Raw genomic sequence first — 22,061 nt, forward strand, 5'->3', positions numbered from 1 at the left:
ACTTCCAGGAGTCTCCAGGGAGAACAGGCTGGCCTATGTCCCCTGCCCACAGCCAGACCAGGAGCCAGAGATCACTGGGGAGAGGTTTAGCCATGCTCCCAGCAGAAGGCTCCCAACAAGCACCACATAAGCCTTTAACCTGCCTCTTCATCAGCTGGATCCAGGGCCACATCCACCTGCAGAAGGAAAACCTCTATGCCCATGTTTGTCTGAACCAAACACAAGTCAACATCTCTCCTACCACAGCATCTCACTACAACACTGAAGCCTGGTATTTCACACCAGCAGTGATCATATGGTGGGAGGCAGGGAATAGAAGGGATTCAAATAAAGGCCTCTACCCTCATTCACATGGTCATCAGAATTGGCTTCAGGCAGACTCGGGAAAAGAACTGCAGAAGCATTTCAAGACAAATCTCAAGCACTTAAGTTGCAAAATGGGAGATGCTTGAAAAGTCTCTCTACATGGCCCTTATACAGCACTGTTCTGTGTTGTACTGAAAAGCCTGCTTTTATTGTCTTCTGTGCTGGAGATTATTGATTTCTTTCTTTTGAACCTATTCAATCCATTTTTTAATTGGAAAATACAGCAAATTGCTTTAAGCAGATCTGTTTAGAACAGGTTTAAAGGGGTTTTCCATTATAAACAACATTTGAAAATATAAGTAAAGAAATGGGAGCATATGAGGAGGAGGCAGGGAGATGGGGAATTACAGGAACAGATTAGAGATAAATGAGATACTGTGACTACCAGTAAGCCAGGTCTCTGATGCCTGTCACATCCTTCATATGGACCAAGGAAATACAGGAGGAGCAGAGCTTTTCTAAAAGAAAAGGAAACAAGTAGATTGGGCTGAACGATGTCCAGGTTTGGAGCAGACCCGGCACTGGCAAGAGCTGATGTTCAGAATTAGGAAAGGGTTTTTGCCCTGCCGGGCTGTTCAGGGAGAAGGGAGAGAGCAGCGCCTGGCGGAGCCACGGCGGTGCTGCAGCACCATCTACTGCCAGCGGGGAGGGCAGCGAGCGCTCGCAGCCGCCTGCCAGCCTGCCGAGAGACCCTGCGCTCCCTACAGCCGCAGCCTGCTGAACAATGAGCCTGTAGGTTATCCCAACAACGCCACTTCCCCACAGCCAGGTGGGCCAAGGAAAATTCTGGCTCAGAATGTGGAGCACGGGGCTGCGGCAAGAGAAACGGGAGAAAACGTAGGGCCTGTACTGTATCAGTTCTTCACAAATGCGAGTGGCAAAAGTTTTGGTTCTGTACTGTATTCAACTTGTCTCAGGAAAACGATTTGTATCACTGAGCCTCTGAGACATTCGACCTTTTGAAGGAAAGCTTTTCTTTCCTTTAACTTTTTGAAAATACTGCTCTGATCCTCTTCAGTGTTTGAGACTTTGTCATCGTATAAATTGGTTAGATATACTCCCCAGCAGAACACTGAGCAATAATAAGCTGAAATTATGTTTAAGATCCTCTCCACATAGGACATAAAAGACAATTTCTGCAAGTGGAACCATTTAAGTGAAGCTAGGGACTTGCCCTTACCAATACATATCCTGAAATCCTGTCCTCACTGGAGTACAGCCAGTGTTACTGCTGATTTCAATGGGACCATGATTTCTTTCAATCCTCCCCCATCTCATCATGGCAAGTGCCAGATGCTGATATAACTTAACTGAAGCCTCCTGTCATATGTACTGCATTTCACTAAGTTCACAGGTGTGCCAAATAATGCAATCTGCTGGAGCTCTAGGCAGCATGATAGAGCTGAACATAGGAAGAAAATTGACTGCCTTTCATACAGGGCTTCAGTATTGACAGCTGATTGCTGTACTTCACTTAAGTGAAACAAAATCTTCGTAGAAGCATATTGACTAGTCTGTGCATAAAAATCATTCCATAGCTATAAAGCTGGAAAACACAGACTTTTTCTGACAGCAATATTCTGCTGTCCCTTAAGAGGGCTAGGGCTCAAAGAGATGATACTTTAATTATTGAAATTTTATTTTTCTCTAAAAAGTGTCTTCATTTTCTTGTAAGTAGCAGAATAAGGGCTGCTAAACCAACCAGAGATGGATTTATTCCTCTGCTTATAGAACATCTTTTCAATATGGCCCTTATCTCTGCAGACTTTGCACACTATAATAGCAAAAAAAAAATGATGGTAATATTTTTAGTAATAATAAATGTTAATTTAAAAAAAAGCCCAAACCTAAACATAATAACCAGAGACCAACAAAAATGCCAGTTGCTCTTTTGCCATAGGTGAGATATATGAAAAGGAGTGGAAAGCATCAGTTCTTCTTTCTTTACCTCTTATCTTTGGTGGTAAGAGTAAAGGAATCTAACACAAAAACAAGGGGAAAATCTAATGTGGAACTAATGCAACATTTACCACTTATTATCTGATTATTGTTCCTGATGATATTTCTGTTTCTCTAATCTTTAATCTTCTTGTATGTAGATTTAAAGTCCTTTGGGGCAAGGCTCTTTCTACATCTCTGTGTAACATCTAATACAGTGAGATCCTGATCCTCCCTCTAGCCTCCAGAAACTTATGAAATTAAAATATACAAGTGATAAGAGTCTCCAAGCTTGACTCACCAAAGAGTTTGGGAAATAGAGTACTTAGTTTCTCAGCCCTCCTAGGTACTTTGCCAGCTTGCAGAACTGGGAGTCCTTAATCAGGAGCCCAGGTGGCCTGGGCAGAAGCAATTGCAGCATGGATGACTGACCAGTGCCAACACATAACCAAGAATATGCTACTCAGGAACTGGATGACCTTGAAGGTCTCTTTCAGAATCTTGATGATTCTATGAAGCATTAATGGGACCCTGCAGGGCCCACACCTCCCTGGCAAATCTGCAGCTATTGTTGATGACAGGCTCAACAGAACCATGTGCCTGCACATTACCCCAGAGCACACAGTCACAGATTTGCCCTGTGTTTTATATTGGCTCAAACAGTTCATCACTAAATGTCAAACTATGTCTAAACAGGAGGTACTTAGCCCAGGTGCTGCTCAAGCAGAGCAGTGCTGTTCCACAGCCCCACAGCTTCTGCCTTGTTCAGGGCACAGACATGCAAGTAGGAGTCATGAGGTGGGAGATACAAAAGAGAATTGCAGGTGTTAAACCAGAGACCTGCTGTAAGGAGCATTGCCCATGTCTGGTCTGGATGCACAACCTTCAGCTCTCCCCTGCTTTAAGGAGCTAGCCCTTTATGATAGAACCTGGCCACCAAAGAGAAATTTTGGTACAACTTCCCTCATGTCCCCTGGGAATCCAAACTCACATAATAGGTGTGCAGCATCCAGGGCCAGGATGGTGTCAAAACCACCAGACTGTGGTGGTTTAGAAGCTGTTCTATTTTTTCAAGGAATACTTAAATATTCCTTGGGCCACAAGAACAAAAGAAAGTCCAGCTACATCCTTAAAGCTTAAGCTCAAGCGAAAAGAACAAATTCTTCTTCTAATGAATACTTTGATGTTCGATTGTAGGGATTCATTAATATTAATTGTTGTGTTTAAAGCCAATATCTTAGAAGTCTTTCTGAATATTACTTTCCCCTGTAAGTAGAAAACTACTGTCATCAAAATTTTGGTAGCCATCAAAGAGATATATGAGCTGAGGAAATACAGATGCTAGATCTCCACAAAATAATTTGTCTTTTCCAACAGGAAACTTTCAGGAAAGTTTCAGAAACTTTGACTAGGGAATGATTAAATAGTCATTTCATGCAAGATGCATTGTAGAGAGTTTAAATCATATCCAAACCAGACACAGGAGCATAACTTTCTTTTTAAGTTTCTAGAACATGGATTTCTTTGAGGGTGAGATATTGTCACTCCCATGTTTTATGAGTACAGCAGCATACCACTTTCATGCAGAAAATTAAATTTGCCTTCTTCACACATTAGTATGTTGTTATATGTGATAATAAGATCACAAGAAGAGACCTTATAGAACAAATTAACAATGAAAAGGGGTTTTTTTTTGTTTGTTTTTTTGTTTGTTTTTTTTTTAAGAGACAATATAACCAACAACAATGCAGGGAGGTGACTTCTGCCAGCTGGTCAGCCACAAAAACTGTGGAAGACAGAAAGATGGGAGCCAGAGGATTCATGCCTGCCTGCTGGGCTCCCACCAGGGCTACAGTGGAAAATGAAACTCTGCAAGCCCACAGCAAGCAAGCTGCGGAAGATAAATTGGAGTTTAGATGAAGAAGTATCAGACAAATAAATCTATGCAAAGCTCCAGTGCCCTGATGGGAGTCGTCCATGACAACTACACAAACTCATTCCAGGAGGGCTGGATGACTATGCTGATTCAAACAGAGATAGTTCTTCCTAGATTTGCAACAAAAGGTTTGGATTATTTTGAGTGATTTGAGTATTGACACATTATAGCAAGAATCATTGCTTTTAAAACCCAGGTAACACACAGAGCCAATCTGTGCCAAACAGGTACTCAAATACCTCAGGAGCATTTGCAGCATTCAGAGTAAACACAACCAAAATGTATTTTTGAAGAAGCAGAGTAACAGCTACCAGCCGGTGGTCCAGCAAATAAAATAATCTCAGCAACCATCTACTTGAGACTGACAGCTCTCCTTCCTTGGTGCTTCTGAGCAGTGGGGAACACTGGCCAAAGGGCTCTGTTAAACTCAGATAATACAAGATGTTGACTAAATGTCAAAGATTATGTTATTTTAGAGGTCACAGTCTACTTTGGAAATACCCAAGGAAAATGCACTAGCAAGGATAATGAAATTTTTTTAAAAGGAAGGAAAAAAAGACCAAAAACAAACAAACAATATATCCCCATTAAAACACTTTCCCTGAAGAGCAGTCAGCAAGGGGTTGTGCAGTTGTGCAGAAGAGCTTATGGCAGAAAGGAATTCACAATGAAAGACGGTCAGAAATACTAAGGCTGGTAGGGAGCCAAAGCATAAGAAAACAGCACAGTAAGATGAAATTAGTCTGGAAGGCATTTGGCATTAAAAAAAAAGAAATATTAACTCAGGTAAATGGACATGCCAGCAATACCATTTTAACTGGCTTATAAATCATTACTCATGGTTTGCTAATGTCAAGAAACAAAGCTAGTAATAGTACTAGACTGGATAATCAAAGTTAACAGTCAGTTAAGGTGATATTAATTGTACTTGACTGATGAGAAGGGGCAGAAGAGTGAATAGCTGGCAGAGGGAAAATGTAAAATTTGATGCCTGCTAAATGAGGCATGATGAATAATGGTTTTTCTTGTCAAAACCACTGCTAGATTCCCCTCAAGCTGCGAGTGGGTATTCAGAAACACGTGTCTGGTTCTAACCAGGGGTCTGATCATTCTCCTAATAAAAGCAACAAAAAATATGATAACTGATGCAAAAAGGAGCTGAAAAAGACCAAGATAATGTCCTACAGTCACAAGCTGAAATTCCATCTTATTTCATAAAATGTACATCCAAAGCAAGTTAAAAACAATCCAGGGAGGGTACCTATTATCTTGCATGAACAGACAGCAGTTGTTGACTGGAGTTAATAGCATTTCTCAAGAAACTAGGCTTAATCTGGTTTTTGTTGAACATTTTTTTTCATGTATTTATTAACAATAAGTAGAATTTCTGACAATATACTCTCTAAACAAAGCATTAAAAGTGGATCTCACCTAAATAAAATAATACAGCAGAAATATAAGTCATAAGTCATTCAGATCTTAGGATAAGGTTATTCAGAGTTAATATCAGTGGTTTGTGTTTATCTTACTTGCTAAATCTTTCCAGAAATTGTTCAGCTGTTAGCTGGCTCTATTTATACAAGCAGTTGTCCTGGAACAATGTGCATGAGGCTGAATTGCACTTTTTTGGGGAGGAAAGCAGAAACAATTGCATGTGTTGACTGCAGTCTGATATATTCTAAAACTGCTCTCAGTTCTTGTTTTAGAGAATCAGGACATTTCCTATCATCATTGTAAAAAATGAAATTGTGGTAGGGCAACAAATAAATCATTACTCTCTTTCATTTTCTTCTTATGCACAAGACAACTCTGTCCAATTATTGGGTCAAGAGCCCCAGGTGTTTTGCACATAGAAACTTACACCACATAACAAACTAATAAAGATGCTGAAAATAATATGCAGAACAGAGATGTGCAATAAAAACAACAATGCCTGAGATTCATTCCCTCCATAAACTACCTTTCAGACACTTTTTTCTCCATTGTTGCTGAAGCAAAGTGATGCTAGATGTTTAACAGCAGGTTGCAGAAATAATTTAGGCACAGAACAAGCAAAGCATGTCCTGGGGATGAACTGCTGAGCGAGCGTAGCCACAGACCCATCAAGGTCCCACTGATTCCAATGAAGAAAACCCTGAGCAGCAAGGGCTATGTAGCTATGTGGGTTCCACATCCAAACTTGTAAATCAAAGGTCAAAAAGAGCCTTAGCCAGCCATTCATTACAGAGCTTCTTACATCTTGCCCAAAGTATCTATTACTGACCACCTTGAAGTACTGTGAGACAAATAGATCCAGTGATTGCCCAGATTGCCAGACACACAAAGCAAATCAAAGTTTTGAGAGATAGAGAATTAGCATTCCCAGCCCACTAAATCATGTGATTGGAAATGAGACCACATCACCACAGAGTTCAGGCCAAAATCCAAACTTCCCCCAAATTTAGAGGGACTAAAAGTCCAAGTTCTAATTTAGATTAGATAAATTCATAAGCTCAAGGGTCTGCAAAGTCTGTTTATGAATCATGCTAATGGCATCTATTATACAAGTGTACAGTGCCACTGAGATCAGTGAGGAGGCCTGAAGATCTTCGAGCCCTTCCAACCCTTGCAGGCAACACAAGGCACAAGTAGAGGTCAGGCTGAAAAGCAGGAGGGACTTATCCACACAGCAGGACTTAAACCCAGCACCCATCTGCAATGTAAATTCAAAGGTACCACCTGTCATGTGTTAGTACTAATTAACTGATCCCAGGAACCTTACATTTGACAGCTTACTTTCACTATCTTTGCAGCTCTGTGGTTACCCAGTTTTTTTTCCAGTCCAAGAGCTCTGCTACACTGCTGGAATACTCAGGGTACTACCTCTGCCAGGTTCTTTCACTGCAGAGGTGGCTCCAGGCTGTCCCTACAATGATCCTGTAACCACAATTCCTTTCTCAGACACAAACATGTCTTCATGACTCTCACACACCTACAGCCACAAGCATCATTTTAACACTGCACCTTCTCCCTCCCACAGACCAGCCTCACAGAGCCTGCCAAGATGCTCCAGCATCTACCCCACCACAGGGAAATGCATCCAGAGCACTTGGCAGATGATGTGGAAGCATCTATCTCCTGACTACCTATGCTGGGAGAGGTGGCAGATGAAGCTCTAGCCTGGGTGTGTGCCAGAGGAGGAGCCTGGCTTTGTGGGCAGTGTCTGAGTGACAGGACAGGCAGAAGTGTGCATGGCCCCATGCAGCCTGCACATTGTGCTGCTCACACCACACTGTCATGCATCATTCAGAGAGAAGACACTGCATGCTATTACAGCCTTCTATCTAACAAAGCCCATGGTGAGGAAAGTAAATACTTACTACACAGGTAGTAAATAATTCAAGGTTTCAATATCCCCTATTTAGCAGAAGGTTTTGTGACAGCCTTTTTTTTTAACTTACACTTTTTTTTTTCTTTTTTTTAAATTGCAATGCTTGTGAAAGTAAAAATACTAACACAGGAATGACATAAACAAATTCCATATCAACTTGTAAGCAGATTTCTACAAACAGTTCTTCAGCCCAGCCTGAAATACCCCTGCTGATCCTATGCAAAACCTTCTAGTTTCACACAACTGCCTGCTGTTGATGTGACCTTTCAAAGATGTCAAGTTGAAAGAAATTACAGAATAGTTCAGTACACCTCAAACAGGCACTGGGAAGAAAGCACAGTAGTATGTGTTGTTCAGGAGAGGGGAAAGCACTATTATGTATGCGCCTTGCTGGAAACCAGCCCTTCATTTCTTTCTAACAACAGGGTCTCGCATTCTGCACTCATTTCTGCAAGGAGCACACATTGGTTGGTTTAATAACATCAATATAAGCAACACACACCAAAAAAAAGGAACTTTCACTCCTTTTTGATTTCACCCTCCTCCCCAAGCCCTGCGTGCATATGAGATCTCCCTCCCTCTCCCCCCAATCACTTTATGTTGATTTTAGCAATATGCCTCACACAAAGAGGTGCTGAGGTTGATTGGGACACTTTGTGGGTCATCTAGTCCATCCCCTGCTCTGCTACAGATTTCTAATCTCTGTGTTACAAGCATGCAAAAGAAGAACATATGCAGGAGGTATTCATCCATGAACTTTTCAAAGGACTTTCAAACCTTCTAGCCTATTAACTTATCCAGACATAATATTTTTCCACCAGAGAGAACAGAAGGTGTCTCTGTATGGCACCATGAGAAACAAGCTACAGCAAACTCCCATAAACACACAGCGGGGATCACCCCTGGACAATGAACATGCAGAGGCAGGCACAAATAAAGGCTTTGTAAATTCACATATCAGCACCGTCTATTGTCAATGGTAAAACTGTTGAGAAAGTCGTACTACCTTTAGGTGTCATCTGCCAGAAACTGCAGCAATTCAAGTCACTTTATCTGTAAATGGGAATACACCATTTGCAGCTCCCGCTCCTTTCCCTGAGAGCACTTTGCTAGGAGCTGTAAAAACAGCCCCACGTCAGTGCTGTCCTTACCTGTGCTCACACAAGCGTGGGCTCAGGCTCTCCTTGTGCAGCTTCTTGGTGAGCTGAAGCAGGGACAACGTTTATCTGTGAAATTTTTGAGAGAATTGATGGATTCTTTTTTTATTTTCAAAGATAAACATTTATGGCATTGAACTAATATGTAAACACAATATACTAGCCCTGCAGTAAAGAAAGCAAAGTACGTGGGCAACATCCCTAAAATCTGTTTGAAAATCGGGCTCATGCAGCTGAGCTGAAGCCAGGCTGTGAGGCTTCCCACCCGCTCACAGCAGAGGGCTGTGTTGGGCTGAGCAGAGCCAGGACTGACAGCCAGGAGACTGAGACAGCTGCAGGGGAAAAAGATTTCAAGCAGAAACAAATCCTCGGGTCGCTCACGGTAGGACAGGGAAGAATCAAGAAGGACCAGTATGACCTCCCCTCATGTTCCCCCCTCAGAGCACTGGAGGTCCTGCCATCACTTCTGCTCCATCCCAGTAATTCACAGTACATTGTGAACTCTGGGCCATGCAACCCATCCTCCCCTGAAATAAGCCTACTTTTCCTATGGTCTCACCCATTTTCAATTCCAAACATTAATTTGTTTTGTTAGACACATTTATTCCAGGAGAGAGTGGCTCCTGTGCTGCCGCTGTATAAATCAATTGTCCGCCCTTTGCCATAGGCACGCACACATTTCTGCTCGCTCCAGTACAAAAGGGATACATCAGCACTGACAGTGTTTCTGGGACAAATGCTATGGATGATTAGAAACCCAGGAAGTGTAGAGCAAGTGCAAGGAAATGGAACTGTTATCTCAGAAAGGAGATGAGTGCTACAACATATCCTTTAAAGCACCACAGATTCTATGTACCTGATAGAACATGAAATATTTCATTTCAGGGATATAAGGTGGGATATTCTGAGATATACAGTATGCACTGTTGCTATAACAACATGTCAGGAGTGCTACCATCACAGCATTAAAACTGCAGATATTTGTGATGGAGCTTGATTCATAAGCAAAGAGACAGAAGCCTAGAAGGCTGTAATGAGCACAAGCCTGAGGTCAGATCAAATATGTTGAGGGGAGGAGGGGGAAATAGAACTGCAGGAATTGAACAAGGCAAAACCAGCATTAGGTGGTTGCAATGACCACTCAGCCCAAAGAACTGCCTAGCACCAACACTGCTTCATCATAACACATCCATTTTGCTGTAATGTCAAAAAGTGTCTCATGTCAACATGAGGATGAGCTGTTTCACCTCTTGTATGACTTAGGTACATGAGGTTGACCTTCAGTGTAAGAGGTGCTCATTTAAGGGCGAGCTCTTCTGTTCCTGGTACATCTTTGGAAAGATGAGTTCTTATTTTGCTCACTGTGACATGTCAATACTCTGAAGAAATGACAAGAATTGCAGTCTAAATAAATCTATTGGTGAGCAGCTGCCTCTCATGTATTTTTGAAAAGTAATAGTTCTGGTGTCTCCTGGAGTTTTATCAAGGGAGCTCTTTCCTAGCAATAACATGAGGCAGAAGATCAGCAGAGAGATGTTCAGGCTTTATGGCACTTACTGTTGAGCGGGCTCTGTACCCCACTGCTATTTTCATTGTTGAGTCACCCAAGCACTGAGGCACTTCTCACAGGAACAATTTGTATAGAAACCTATTTTGAGAAGGGTAAGGTTCACTCTCAGAGGTACAGTGATTGCACATCAGGCAACTCAGGCCGTTCCCAAATGAATCACAAAAGTCTCCTCACAAGGGTAAATGTCAAGATACGCCAGCCATGAGTCACAGCTGTCATCCTCCCTCTGTTCTGAAAGGTTTGAATCCTTATGAACTGTCATTGAGACTGAGACAGAAGCATGATGCTGCTAAACTTGAAACACTGAAATTAAGCAGTTCCACGAGTCTGTCCTGTAGCACTATTTCAGGCAACTGAGTTAGCAACTGGACCAAAAAGGTGAAAATTTATATAAATAGGAAAGAGTGAGAACTGTCAGAAACTCAGTATCCCACAGCAGCAGTATTTTTCAAGTCTTATATGAGATAAATCTCATTTAGAGATTGTGGACTACTGTCTCCTTTTTTATTTTCCTATACATCTAGTATAACCTAGGAACGGGGATTAGTCTGAATATAAACAATCTAATCAAAGCAAAAATTAGGCAGTGTGAGAAATTGACAAGGAGGTGGTACATATTTTTCAATCATCTTGTAAAAAGGGTGGGTCTCATTCAAGAGATACAAATTAACAACCAAAGACAAATTTAGCAAAGTGCTGCTTGTTTTTTTCAGACAAAACTAGTCTGTTCATGCCAGCCTGATACACACAGTGATATACTAATGGAAACAAACTAATCCCACTGTCACATCATTTGAACTTTTGAATAATTTGCAGCTAAATTCATTGACAGTTTACAATGAAGCTTAATTTGCTCTAGATTATTGTATTGTATTTTGTACACCTGGCTTTGTTTTAATTTCAATTAGCATTGCTGACATTGTAACCCCATTATTGCTATTATGCTGGCAAGGAACAAGTGTTTACACATGTCATCTATCTGCCTCCAGAACATAAACTCCATGACAGGCTGCAATGTTCATCATTACTGAGCTGACCATGCCTCAATATTACATTCAGAAAGCAGTAAGCACCTAAAAACATGGGCCAGTGCAGATTCAACCTCCTCTTTTCAGTGCTGACAGCTGTGAGCACCACAGTCAGCCCACCTGCATGCAGCATCAGCACCCATCCCTGGGAATTGCAGGGTGCACCAACAGGAGATAAGCACTGCCCTGGTACAGCACCACCCACATCTGCTTAACTTCTCCAAGTCCATCACAAAATCCAAGGAGGTGACAGTGGAGTCGCCTCTCTTATTAATCAATCACCACTCAATTTAATAAATGCACATTCTCCTATGCAGGGGAATAGATGGAGCATGGATGTTATGAAATCACCAGCACTGGTGGTATCTCAGGTTAGACAGGCATAGGTTAGATAGGTTAGAGTCTAGTTCAACAAAGCAAATGCTGCTGATCTGCACAACTGGTTCTGCATTTGGATGAGACAAGAGCAAAGCCATGTCCAGTGTAACTTTTTCTGTGGAACTCAGATTTTGCTGTCCTAACCTTGCCATTTTTCTTCTGTCTGTTCATCAAAACAAAGCACTTATTGACTTTAAAACCCACAAACATGCAGAGCAGTGAGAGTTGCCTCCCCCTTACACCAGACTAGCTTAGACCCTGAGCAAGCCCATCATTACACTGTCTGAAGAAAGGAAATTAAAGGGGACTGCACTGGCCAGTCTGCTCAAGGTTACCTCAGCACTGGAAGCACAGGCTGGAACAGCATCACACACTGGTCCTGTCTGCAATAAATAATGTATTTATTGCAGTATTGAGTATTGCCCAAGAGTAGCTGAAACACTTCAAGCAGATAAAATACCTTCCAGATTAGACATAACCAGAGTGCAATTAGAGGTGTGGTTAGGAGCATACCCAGGCAACACTGTGGGTGCCCAGCAAATACATCTGACACAGTAAAACAACCTACTTCTGCCACATTTCACTATGGAGGCAAGATTTATATGGACCTTTGAAAACTACAAAAGCAGGTGTTTGTTCCTTCCCCACACCAAACACTTCTGATAAAATTAGACAGCAACCTGGTTGTACAAGAATTCGCCGACAATTCCCAATTATTAATTCAAATTCCCCTCACAATTAATAATTAATAATAACAATTATTAATAGACCTCTGTTAATATCCAGAAGCTGTGGCTGGGAGACAGCACTAGGTAATAATCAGGAGTAATTTTATAGCAGACCAAGCCAAAACAACATATGGACCCTGACTCATCAGGGGAGCTCCTAAATAATCTGTAACTAACACTCCCCAGTTCTTTCCTAACCAAGATATCCACAGCTACTGTATGAAAATGACTTCAGCAAACAAACACAACACAAGTGTAAACTGAAATGTTGAGAAAGCTAAAAATTCTAGGCTTTATTTGTTACAGGGTATGCTAAAAATCAGACCAAATAAAACCAGAACAGTAGGGTAATAAATATGGAGGGGATATCCATTAAGTATTACTATCCTTGGTTATTAATAGCCTTAAAATAAGGAAGAGTATAACCAACGAAAAACTTAGAAAATGGGATGAATTAGGAAACAGACTTTCAATACAATCAGAAAGAGCACAAATTTAAAACAGCATGGAAACTGAAAGTGAAAACAGTAAGCAAAGAGGGGAAAGAGGGCCAACAGCAGAAAAAAAGCAGGAGGACAACATAAAGAGCAGTCTTGTCAACTTTCATCTTTATAAAAATATCAATTCTGTCTCCAAAACATCATTACATTAAACACAACAACAAAACTCCAAAAAACAAACAAACAAACAAACAAAACCTGCAGGATTTCAAGACTGAAAATATTTTCCCCCTCCTCCTTCTTTTTCTTCCTTTTCTTCCTTTTCTTTTTTTTTTTAATTAAGAACGGCTTAACCTCACTTTGTTTATTAAAGATTTTGACTGTGCAGAGCCTGCACTTGGGTGTGCCTTGTTTGGCACCGAGCTGCAATACAAACAAACTCCAGCTGTGATGTATGAAAAGCTTAGGAGCAGCAGAGAGCTTAATGTCTCTAATTAATGTCTGTTTGGACCTAAAATGAGGCATTGGAGACTCCAGATAAACTTTGGCATGTAACATATTTCAGAGGGGAATTAGGAACCAGATAAATAGGAGTTTGTCACTACTGCGCCCTGGATATATTTTGCAAAACAGAGATGGTGATGAGATCAGAGTATTTTCTTCTGTGCTGTGCCTAGGCATCATCATTCTTGTGTCTCCCTTTTACTGCATGCCAGGTCAAGAAAAGGAGAAAGATGTGGAAGAATACCATGTTTAACTTAGCTTCAAACCTACCTTTTAAGCACTGCAGCTATGTCCAGATTTGACTTGAAACAAACCATATAAAAGTATGGGTTTGTTCCCCTGGAACAGGTTTTCAATGCCAATCTGCTTTTCAAACAAAAAATTACTGGAAGTCAGCTTTAAGTGAGGATAAAAAAGACCAGGTTTATCAAAGCTTTCAATAAACCCACAAGCCATAAAATAATCATAACCTTTCTGGTCTCTGTGCATCACAAAGAAGAAAACACACACGGAGAGTGCTTCTGCCTCTGCTCAAAAGCTGAGTACATTTGTGGGCACAGGTATCCTCACTCAGGTGCACCATCCTCAGAGCACAGACCTTGGCTCCATATTCTCCTGCTGAGGTTTCACTGGCTGTGGTAAAAGCACAATTAAAGGCACTATACAAATAATATCTGCCTGAACTTACAGTCCAGAAGCCAAGGTTTTTATTCCTCACATCAATACCCCTCCTTACCAAGCAATGCTACACACTTCCATGCTTTGTTCCATCACCTAGGTTCTCATTACTGCCTACTTGCTCAGGCTTGACAACAAATATGTATATCCATAACAAATTCTAGAAAACAAAACAGGAGTTGAGGCTGGCCAGGGACAACAAGGTGGTGGTGGCTAACTAAGAAGATCCTGTAGAAAAAGGGTTATTTCAGCTTCTTGTGCTTAAGAAGAGACCCAAGACAGCCAGCATGTGGCAGCAAATGTGTGTACAGTAGGATTCACCATAGAAATAGTATGCTCACAGAATGCAAAAATGAATTACCACAGTGAAAAACAAAATAGACACAGAGTCTGGGATAAGTCAATATAAAACAGAATGTCAGTCCCTTCTGTTCCCAAAGCAAATCAGACCACTGTGAACAATCCACAAATCCTTCAACAGAAACTGGCCAGCACAGGGTTGACTTTAACTCAGCACACCCAGTTAAACAATTTCCTCAGCTGCCCATTGGTCACGGCTTCCAGAAGGGGCTTCTAGGAAAAAGGAATCAGTAATGCCTTCTAGAAGGCTCCATCTCCCCTCAGAAGCAGTTTGTGAACAGGAAATGTTGACCTCAGACATAGATAATCATTGCAATTATCAGTGGTATACAAATATAGTGGCTCATAATGAAAACAGCATTTAATGACCAAAATTTCAAAACAATTTCCAGTGGTACTGTCATAATTATGAGCTTCCATTCAGAAAGACAGAAACATTCAATACCAGGTAATCCCATCTTTCAGATTATCACCAGTTTTTCAATTCTGTATAAATAAAATGGCCCGTACTTCAAATCAGGGTTGAATCATCCTATTACCCAACCAGAAGCAGGGAAAAAGGTATGGACTTAATTTGGATTACCCAATTTTTGGCCCTTCGTTATGTCAAAACAGATTGTGTTTAGCACCACTACAGGTCTGCAGGAATTAAAAATCTGATATTTTTTCTTCACAGTTATCCTTGATTACCTTCTACTTCTTCAGCTGCTGCCAATCTCAGTGTTAAAACTAGTGGAAATCAATGTGCAGAAGATGAGCAGTAGGAATCTGTCCCCAGCTTTGCAGGGCACGCCCCAGTCCCACCCCCCACATCTGGGTTGTGCTGCAGGGTGTGCATGGGGCAGCACCATCACCTGTGGTGCAGCATGGAGGTGGCAGTGCAATAAGTGCCCAAGTAAGGGGGAAGCATTAAGTAAAGATAAGATGGAGTTTCATCTAACTTTGAGATATCTCAAACAGTATCATAAAGCTTATGGGAGTAAGCCCTACTTGAACACCATCCCAAGGAAGGCAAGAAGCCTTTTCCACACAACTCCCTAAGCACAGCCTGAAGTGCAATCTAAATGGAGAGCAGCTTTTTAGGCAGTTTGCCAGAGATATACTCTTTATGAAGTACAGCAAATGGACTCTCATCAGAAAGCATATTTTAATTTTATTCTCCACTGAAGTTCAGTGTACCTAACTATAAGAAATAAGGTAAAAAATCTCATGGAACTGCTCTGTACTGCCATAGACTGAACCATTTGCTGTACTGTAGTCAGCTCAGCCTATGTGAAGTTCTCAGCCCTGTGCAGAGCTGAAATGTTAAGCCAAGGACCTTGCATCAGAAGTCCCCAGTTGATGTCCCCTAAGGATAGAGATCTCCAGCTTTTTAGCTTCCAAAACTACAGAAGATTCAGCTGATCATGAAAATAGTCTCCTTTCTTTTCAAAACCATGCACTGCATGTTGCTGTGCTGGCAGTCCCCAAAATGAATCTCTAATTGGAACAGAGCTCTGCAAAAGCCCATAGCTGGGAGCAGCTGGGGAATCAGCCACTTGCAGACAGACAGGTGCCACTTCCTTTTCACTAGTGTAAACTCCACTGCTCACTTGACAGCATCCTTGTTAAAGAGTAATTCTTGCAGGGATGTCATTTGCTGATGGCTTTGGGAGAAGGCTGTTTTGACTAGAAACATTAGACTTACAGCTCATTTAGAAACATAGCAGTTGTTTGATAGTTTTAATCTACTTGACATCCTGGCTTGTTATACCAGTACATCAAGATGGCATGACAAACAGGCTAATTAAATGAAGAGCAGGGACTATTTTCACAAGCTTCACCCCACACTGTAGAGGTGAGCTCTAATTCCTTGAGTGCTTTCATTCAAAACAAGTCACTGAATTTAGTGTTGTTGCCAGGGGCATTGCAGGGATCAGGTGAAGGTGCCCTGAGGTATATCAATTGAGTTGTCAACAGAAAATCTGTCTCATTCCCAGAGTAAAATTTTCAATCAAGGTGTAAAGAAAAACTGGAAGCTAATGTACTTGAGGCCAAACGCACAGTGTGGTCGAGGGGTACCTAGCCTGGACACATGTTAAGAAGGATGCTACAGTCTCCCTGATACTCCCTGATACAGCTAGAAAGGGTAACCACATCCCATGCCCATTAGACTGGACATAAAGACAAGAGGAATTCTGGTTACAGGGATCCCCTTGTTTGCCAAGATCTCAGAGACCTTATAGTCCAAAGAAGCTAAAAATCAGCTCTAGCAAGAAGAAAAGCTCTCTCTCTTTTCAGCTACTGCAAAAAGCCAAAAAATAAAGGGCTACTCTTTGACAGAAGGCATCTAGGTGGCATTTTTAAAGTGTTCTGACCCCTACAACAAAAGAGTTCTTTACAAGATGCTTTTTTTCTTGCTAAGGAAGATCCAGGGCTGCGAGATAACAGAGCATTCTTTTTACACAATTCTTAACCACATATCATTTGGGAATTCACAAAAGAACATTAACAGCAATTCTATAATAACCAAAAGGAAAGAAAAAATTAGTCCATAAATATTTACTGCAAAAACAAGCTTGTTTTCCCTGGTTTACAGTTTTCCACCTTTCATGAGAAGAACAAACTCCCAAAAATAAGCTATTTTCAAGTCCACATGGAACAGCCTCAAACTGAATGAGTGGGAATTACATTCTTCTTTTTGTTCTCTTCCAGAAACAATACTTTATGGAAATGAGAGGAAATATTTTGATTTCTCAGCAGCAGAGTCATTCAAGACTATGACATATTAAGTCTCAAATATAAAAGTCCTCAAACATGAGTAAGAATGAATCAATGTTGAAGCCCAGAAGACAACTCAGGACACATATTCCAAGGCAAAAATAACAGCAAACTACAGGTCAAGTCCATGAGACACCTGTTCTGGAAACAGAGCTCATGAGAAGGTAAATAACTGCTCAGCTTGCAAGCTGTTCAGTTTCGTAGGAAACATGCTTGCAAAATACTGCAGCAGATGCCTGTCTTGATTTTTTTTTCCTCATTTCAAGCTCAGAAAATAGTTGGGCTTGTTCTGTTGGTTTCAGTCTTATAATGTTTCATTGACTAAAAATAGCATTGAGAGAAATGCAGTGTTGCTGTAAAGATCACGTTGGAATCATGTCACCACTGTCACCTCAGCAGGTTCCCTATACTTTCACTCTGTCATCCTATGAGTTTCTAACACTGGATTCTGTATCATTCTCCTAACCCTACTCCTTCAGTTGCTGTTATGAGCCATGTAAATACTTTTCTCACACTCCTTCACCTGACTTCTTCATTGTGTTTAAAGAATAGAAAAGCTGTTTTAAAAGTGCTTCCTGAGATCATCTAGTCCAGCCTCCCTCTGAAAGCAGGACTAATGGCAACACTAGTTCTAATCAGGTTAGCCATGGCTTTGTCCAGAGGAAGCCTTGAATACTTTCAAGGAGAAAGGTTTCACAACTGCTCTAGGAAACACGTTCCTGACTCCTCATTTTCTTTATAGTCTCTTCAGGATAGTTTCTTACCATACTTCTGAAATCAAAGAGCCCAAAATCAGACACAGTATTGCAGCAGCTGCCTTAGCACACGATGAAGACAAAAAATTTTCCTCAACTTGGTGGCCAAATTCTCCTGCCGTAGTCTAGCATGCAAGCTGCCATAATTGTATTGTGAATTCACTGCTGGCTCGTGTTCACACACCACTGATTCCAAGGATCTCTCTCAGCAAAGCTGAGAACTTTGCACTTCTCCGTGTCAAAGAGCTTGAGGTTTCTGTCAGCCAAATTCTGAACCCAGGCTCTATCTTGCAGCATATTAATTCTTTTCCCCATAGAGGAACATTGACTGATTATTAGGGTCAGCTATGAAGATACTGAACATCAGCCTGAATATCACCTTACAGGGTACTCCACTTATAGCCACTTTACAAATTAACATTGAGTAACTGCTCTGAGTACAGTGATCCATCCAGTTCAAACCACCAAACAGTCCCTTCATGTTACTCATGGTTCCTCTGGTCCCCATGCAAATGCTGTGGGAGTGTGTCAGAAGCCATTCTAAAGGCATCATATGAGAATATCCACCACTGCTCTTGCTGACATAACAAGTCATTTAATCTTATAAGGCCATCTGGTTGCCTAAGCAATGTTTTTACACATTTATAGCCCATCCCTACTTATTCCACTTCTTTTTTGGTCTTCTAGTTCACTGACAAGCACCATACTTATATGAGTAAGCCTTAAAAAAAAAAAAAAAAAGAATTCACCTTCACAGAGCAGACCCTCACCACAGTATCACAACTGATGCTTTCCAGGTCTTGTTTTCCTTTGTTAATGTAATTCAATGCTTTACCCTTGGTAACTCTAGTCTCCAACAGTCAAAACACACCTGGTAACTCAGCAGGTGAAATAAAATGGACACAGATGGATTTCTGTTTCTCTCAGCCCTGCTTCCTTGGCATGTCTGCTGTCCTGTCTATGCCTGAAACTATTTAAGAAAGCATACAGTGGTTGAAAGGAGTTTAATGCACCATGCAAAGGGTTTATCAGTAGTTTATGGAGTTCCAATGTTGCTGAAACGTCAGACAAAAGCAGATTTTCCAGCAAGACTGCTTCTTGCAGCAAGTAGATATACCCATATCATTGATATATCATGGGATATATCAACATTGGTTTCAAAAGGAATGAGTCATCATCTGTCAAATTAGAGATTACCAATCAGTGTAATTGCACCTGCTCCCCAGATTGCAGTCACCAGGCAAAGGAGGATCAAAAGACTTGAACTACACTTGCCACCCTTTTGAACAAGCCTTAAGATTTTTCAAAAGGCACAAGACAGAACATTTGTGCTCACACTTGCACGTAGCATCGTCAGAAGCAACATGGAAAGCCAAGATGTCATGTAGATACCTACAGGCTGTCTGCCTCACCATACAGCACAAAACAGAGACCACAGCTGCCATGCTTTACTTCAACTTCTTCATGATTCCTCACAAACACTTGAAATTTTTTCAATGTAAGCATAGCTTAATATAACTCTCTTTTCAAGGAAACGTAGAGAAGTGGCAGAAGTCCTTCTGCAGGGCACTTCTGATCTCAGCATCAGGCACCATCACATCGTGCAGGCAGACCCTACAGCTGTGTCCTGACCCAGAAAGCCTCACGTCCCCAGTCCACAGAAGTTGTCACTTATTCTCTGGGTACACATAGTCCTTTGATCCCCTTCCAGTGAAGTCAACCTTTCCATTGATTAGAAAATCAAGAGTTCAACAGTCCCTCTTTGTGGTCTAAGACAAACAGACTGTACCTTTTATCCTCAGTCACACTGAGCTGCGCACTACTTTTTTGTCCAACCTATTGAAATACCCTACAACACAGAAAGGGTTTTGAAGATTTTTTTGAAAACAAGTCTAACAAAAAATCATTGACTAATTCTATCCTGAGTTGGGGAACTATTTGCTAATTCTGATTAAAATTCAGGAAGTATTACCTAAGTATATAAACTTCTTGGATCCTGGGATGTGGCACAGGAGGCTTTCTCTCAAAAATGCTTACTTTGAGCTGGTAACATAGCATGAGCAAAATAATAAGCTGTGAGCAGTCTAGCACTAGTCAGTAGTCTCAGCTAGGTATTCAACTTCAGAGTACATGCATGCCTGTGGATCACTCCTCAGATGAGCTAACAAGATAGTCCTATTATTCCAGCAAGACTATTATTCAAAGACATCTTCCAGAATTTCACAACCTTACCAGTGTGTATTAAACAGCAACAGAGAGATAGATATGTGTTCTGAGGCATTTGTTTCTTCCTTTTTGAAGTATGTGCAGTAAGAACATCTTGAATATTTTCTTGGAAGAGAGGACAACAGCCAATCACTACAGAGGCAAGAAAGGAACATAAACCTTGGCCAGAAGATGTTTGGTTTAAATTCCAATGTGATCATAGCTACATGATTTTTCTGCCTCAGTAGACAAAACAAATTTCACAGAAAAGACAAATAATATCATTGCCATGGCGATTTTTTCCCCAAAGAAGTTCTTTTATATAGGGGTTATATAGTGCATCTTCTTGTCATTGTAAAATCTGGGCCTGAGATATGCTCTCCATCTCAAATTGCAGAGAACACAAAATGCAAGACATGCTGAGACAATTCCACCTGCAGATACGGGCATAAATGAAAACCAGATACATCATACAATAAGTGATCAACACTTTGATTAGTTCCAATGATGTGACAGATCTTTTACTTTAGAAATTGGATCACTAAGATTTACATCAAGGCCTGTTCAACTCTTATCCAGCTACTCTCAGGTTCTTCATACCTTCATAACTTCTTTATGTTCCATCATGCAGTGCTAGTTAAGATGGACTGATGCGGTGATGCACTGAAGGTTATGAAAAGCAGAGGGATTTCTGCCCAAATCCTACACTGGAATCTAGATCAGACCTAGACATTCATCTCTCTCTATTACAAGGAGAGGGCAGATCCAGCTCTGGGCTATGATGCCAGATTTTCTTCTTAAGTCATCACTACACAAACAAAAGGCAGAAAAGACAGCAGCTATTGTGTTCGGTGATGACTACTGTTGAAGGCTGACCTAGCAGATCAAACAGAAAAACAATGCATAAAGGTTTCGGCTTCCTTTTGTCAGGAAAAAAAAAAAAAAAGAAAGACAAAAGCACCACACTGGTAACAGGATAACATGTCAGCAAGTGGGGAAAAACTGTCTTCCTACAATAGCAGTTGTAGAAGACACAAGCAAACAAGAAGGTGCAAGGAATTTCTGGCACAGAAAAGCTTTATTGGGGTGCCAATTCCAGAGTCCACAGCTCTGGTATTTTACCGAAGCAGGATGGCTGCTCTGTCCACACCTTTGTGCACAGCCTAAGGTACCCAATTCTCTTCAAGTTGTGACTCTTCACCTCAATATAACCTTTATTTGTTGTTAGTCAACAGCAAGTACCCCTTCTTCAGCATTTATAATGCACACTTCATTTCTTCACCTGAATGGAACAATGCTTCACATCACACCAGTCTGCAGTTACACAAAGCCCATCTATCACCCAAGATTGCCCTTTGCAGCGCTATGCTCCTTTCACACCTACTTCTTTTTAATATTGATGGATATACAAAATAAATTTCTTACAAAATTTTGTAAAGAAAGTCTCACTCTCTTGTAAAGAAAGTAAAGGATGCTCTGGTGTTTTCCTTCATAGGGAAGAAACCAGAAAAGAAACTCCACTGCCTCTCACTGTCTCCAAACTAATTGCTACATAATAATTTTTGACAAGAAATAAACAGTATTTACATATATATATATACATATACACACACATACTGAAAAAGTTTGTGTATATATGTGCATACATAAAAAGATATAACTGATTCAAGTCATACATACGCTACACAGGTCCTGGATCTGTTTCTGACTCCAGCCTGACATTCTGCAATACAATGCCTGTTTTGGTTAGAGCAGCTCCTTCTGCAAAGGTTTTTAATAAATAATTGTACAGTACCCAGCCCTGGAGGAAGCCAAGAAGCCTTTGCAGAGCTGGCTCTGGGAGCCCCAGGGCCTCCAGCACAGCGAGTCACCCTGGCTCAGTCTGCTG

This window comes from Molothrus aeneus, chromosome 6 (genome assembly GCF_037042795.1).
Source record: "Molothrus aeneus isolate 106 chromosome 6, BPBGC_Maene_1.0, whole genome shotgun sequence".
Lineage (NCBI taxonomy): Eukaryota > Metazoa > Chordata > Aves > Passeriformes > Icteridae > Molothrus > Molothrus aeneus.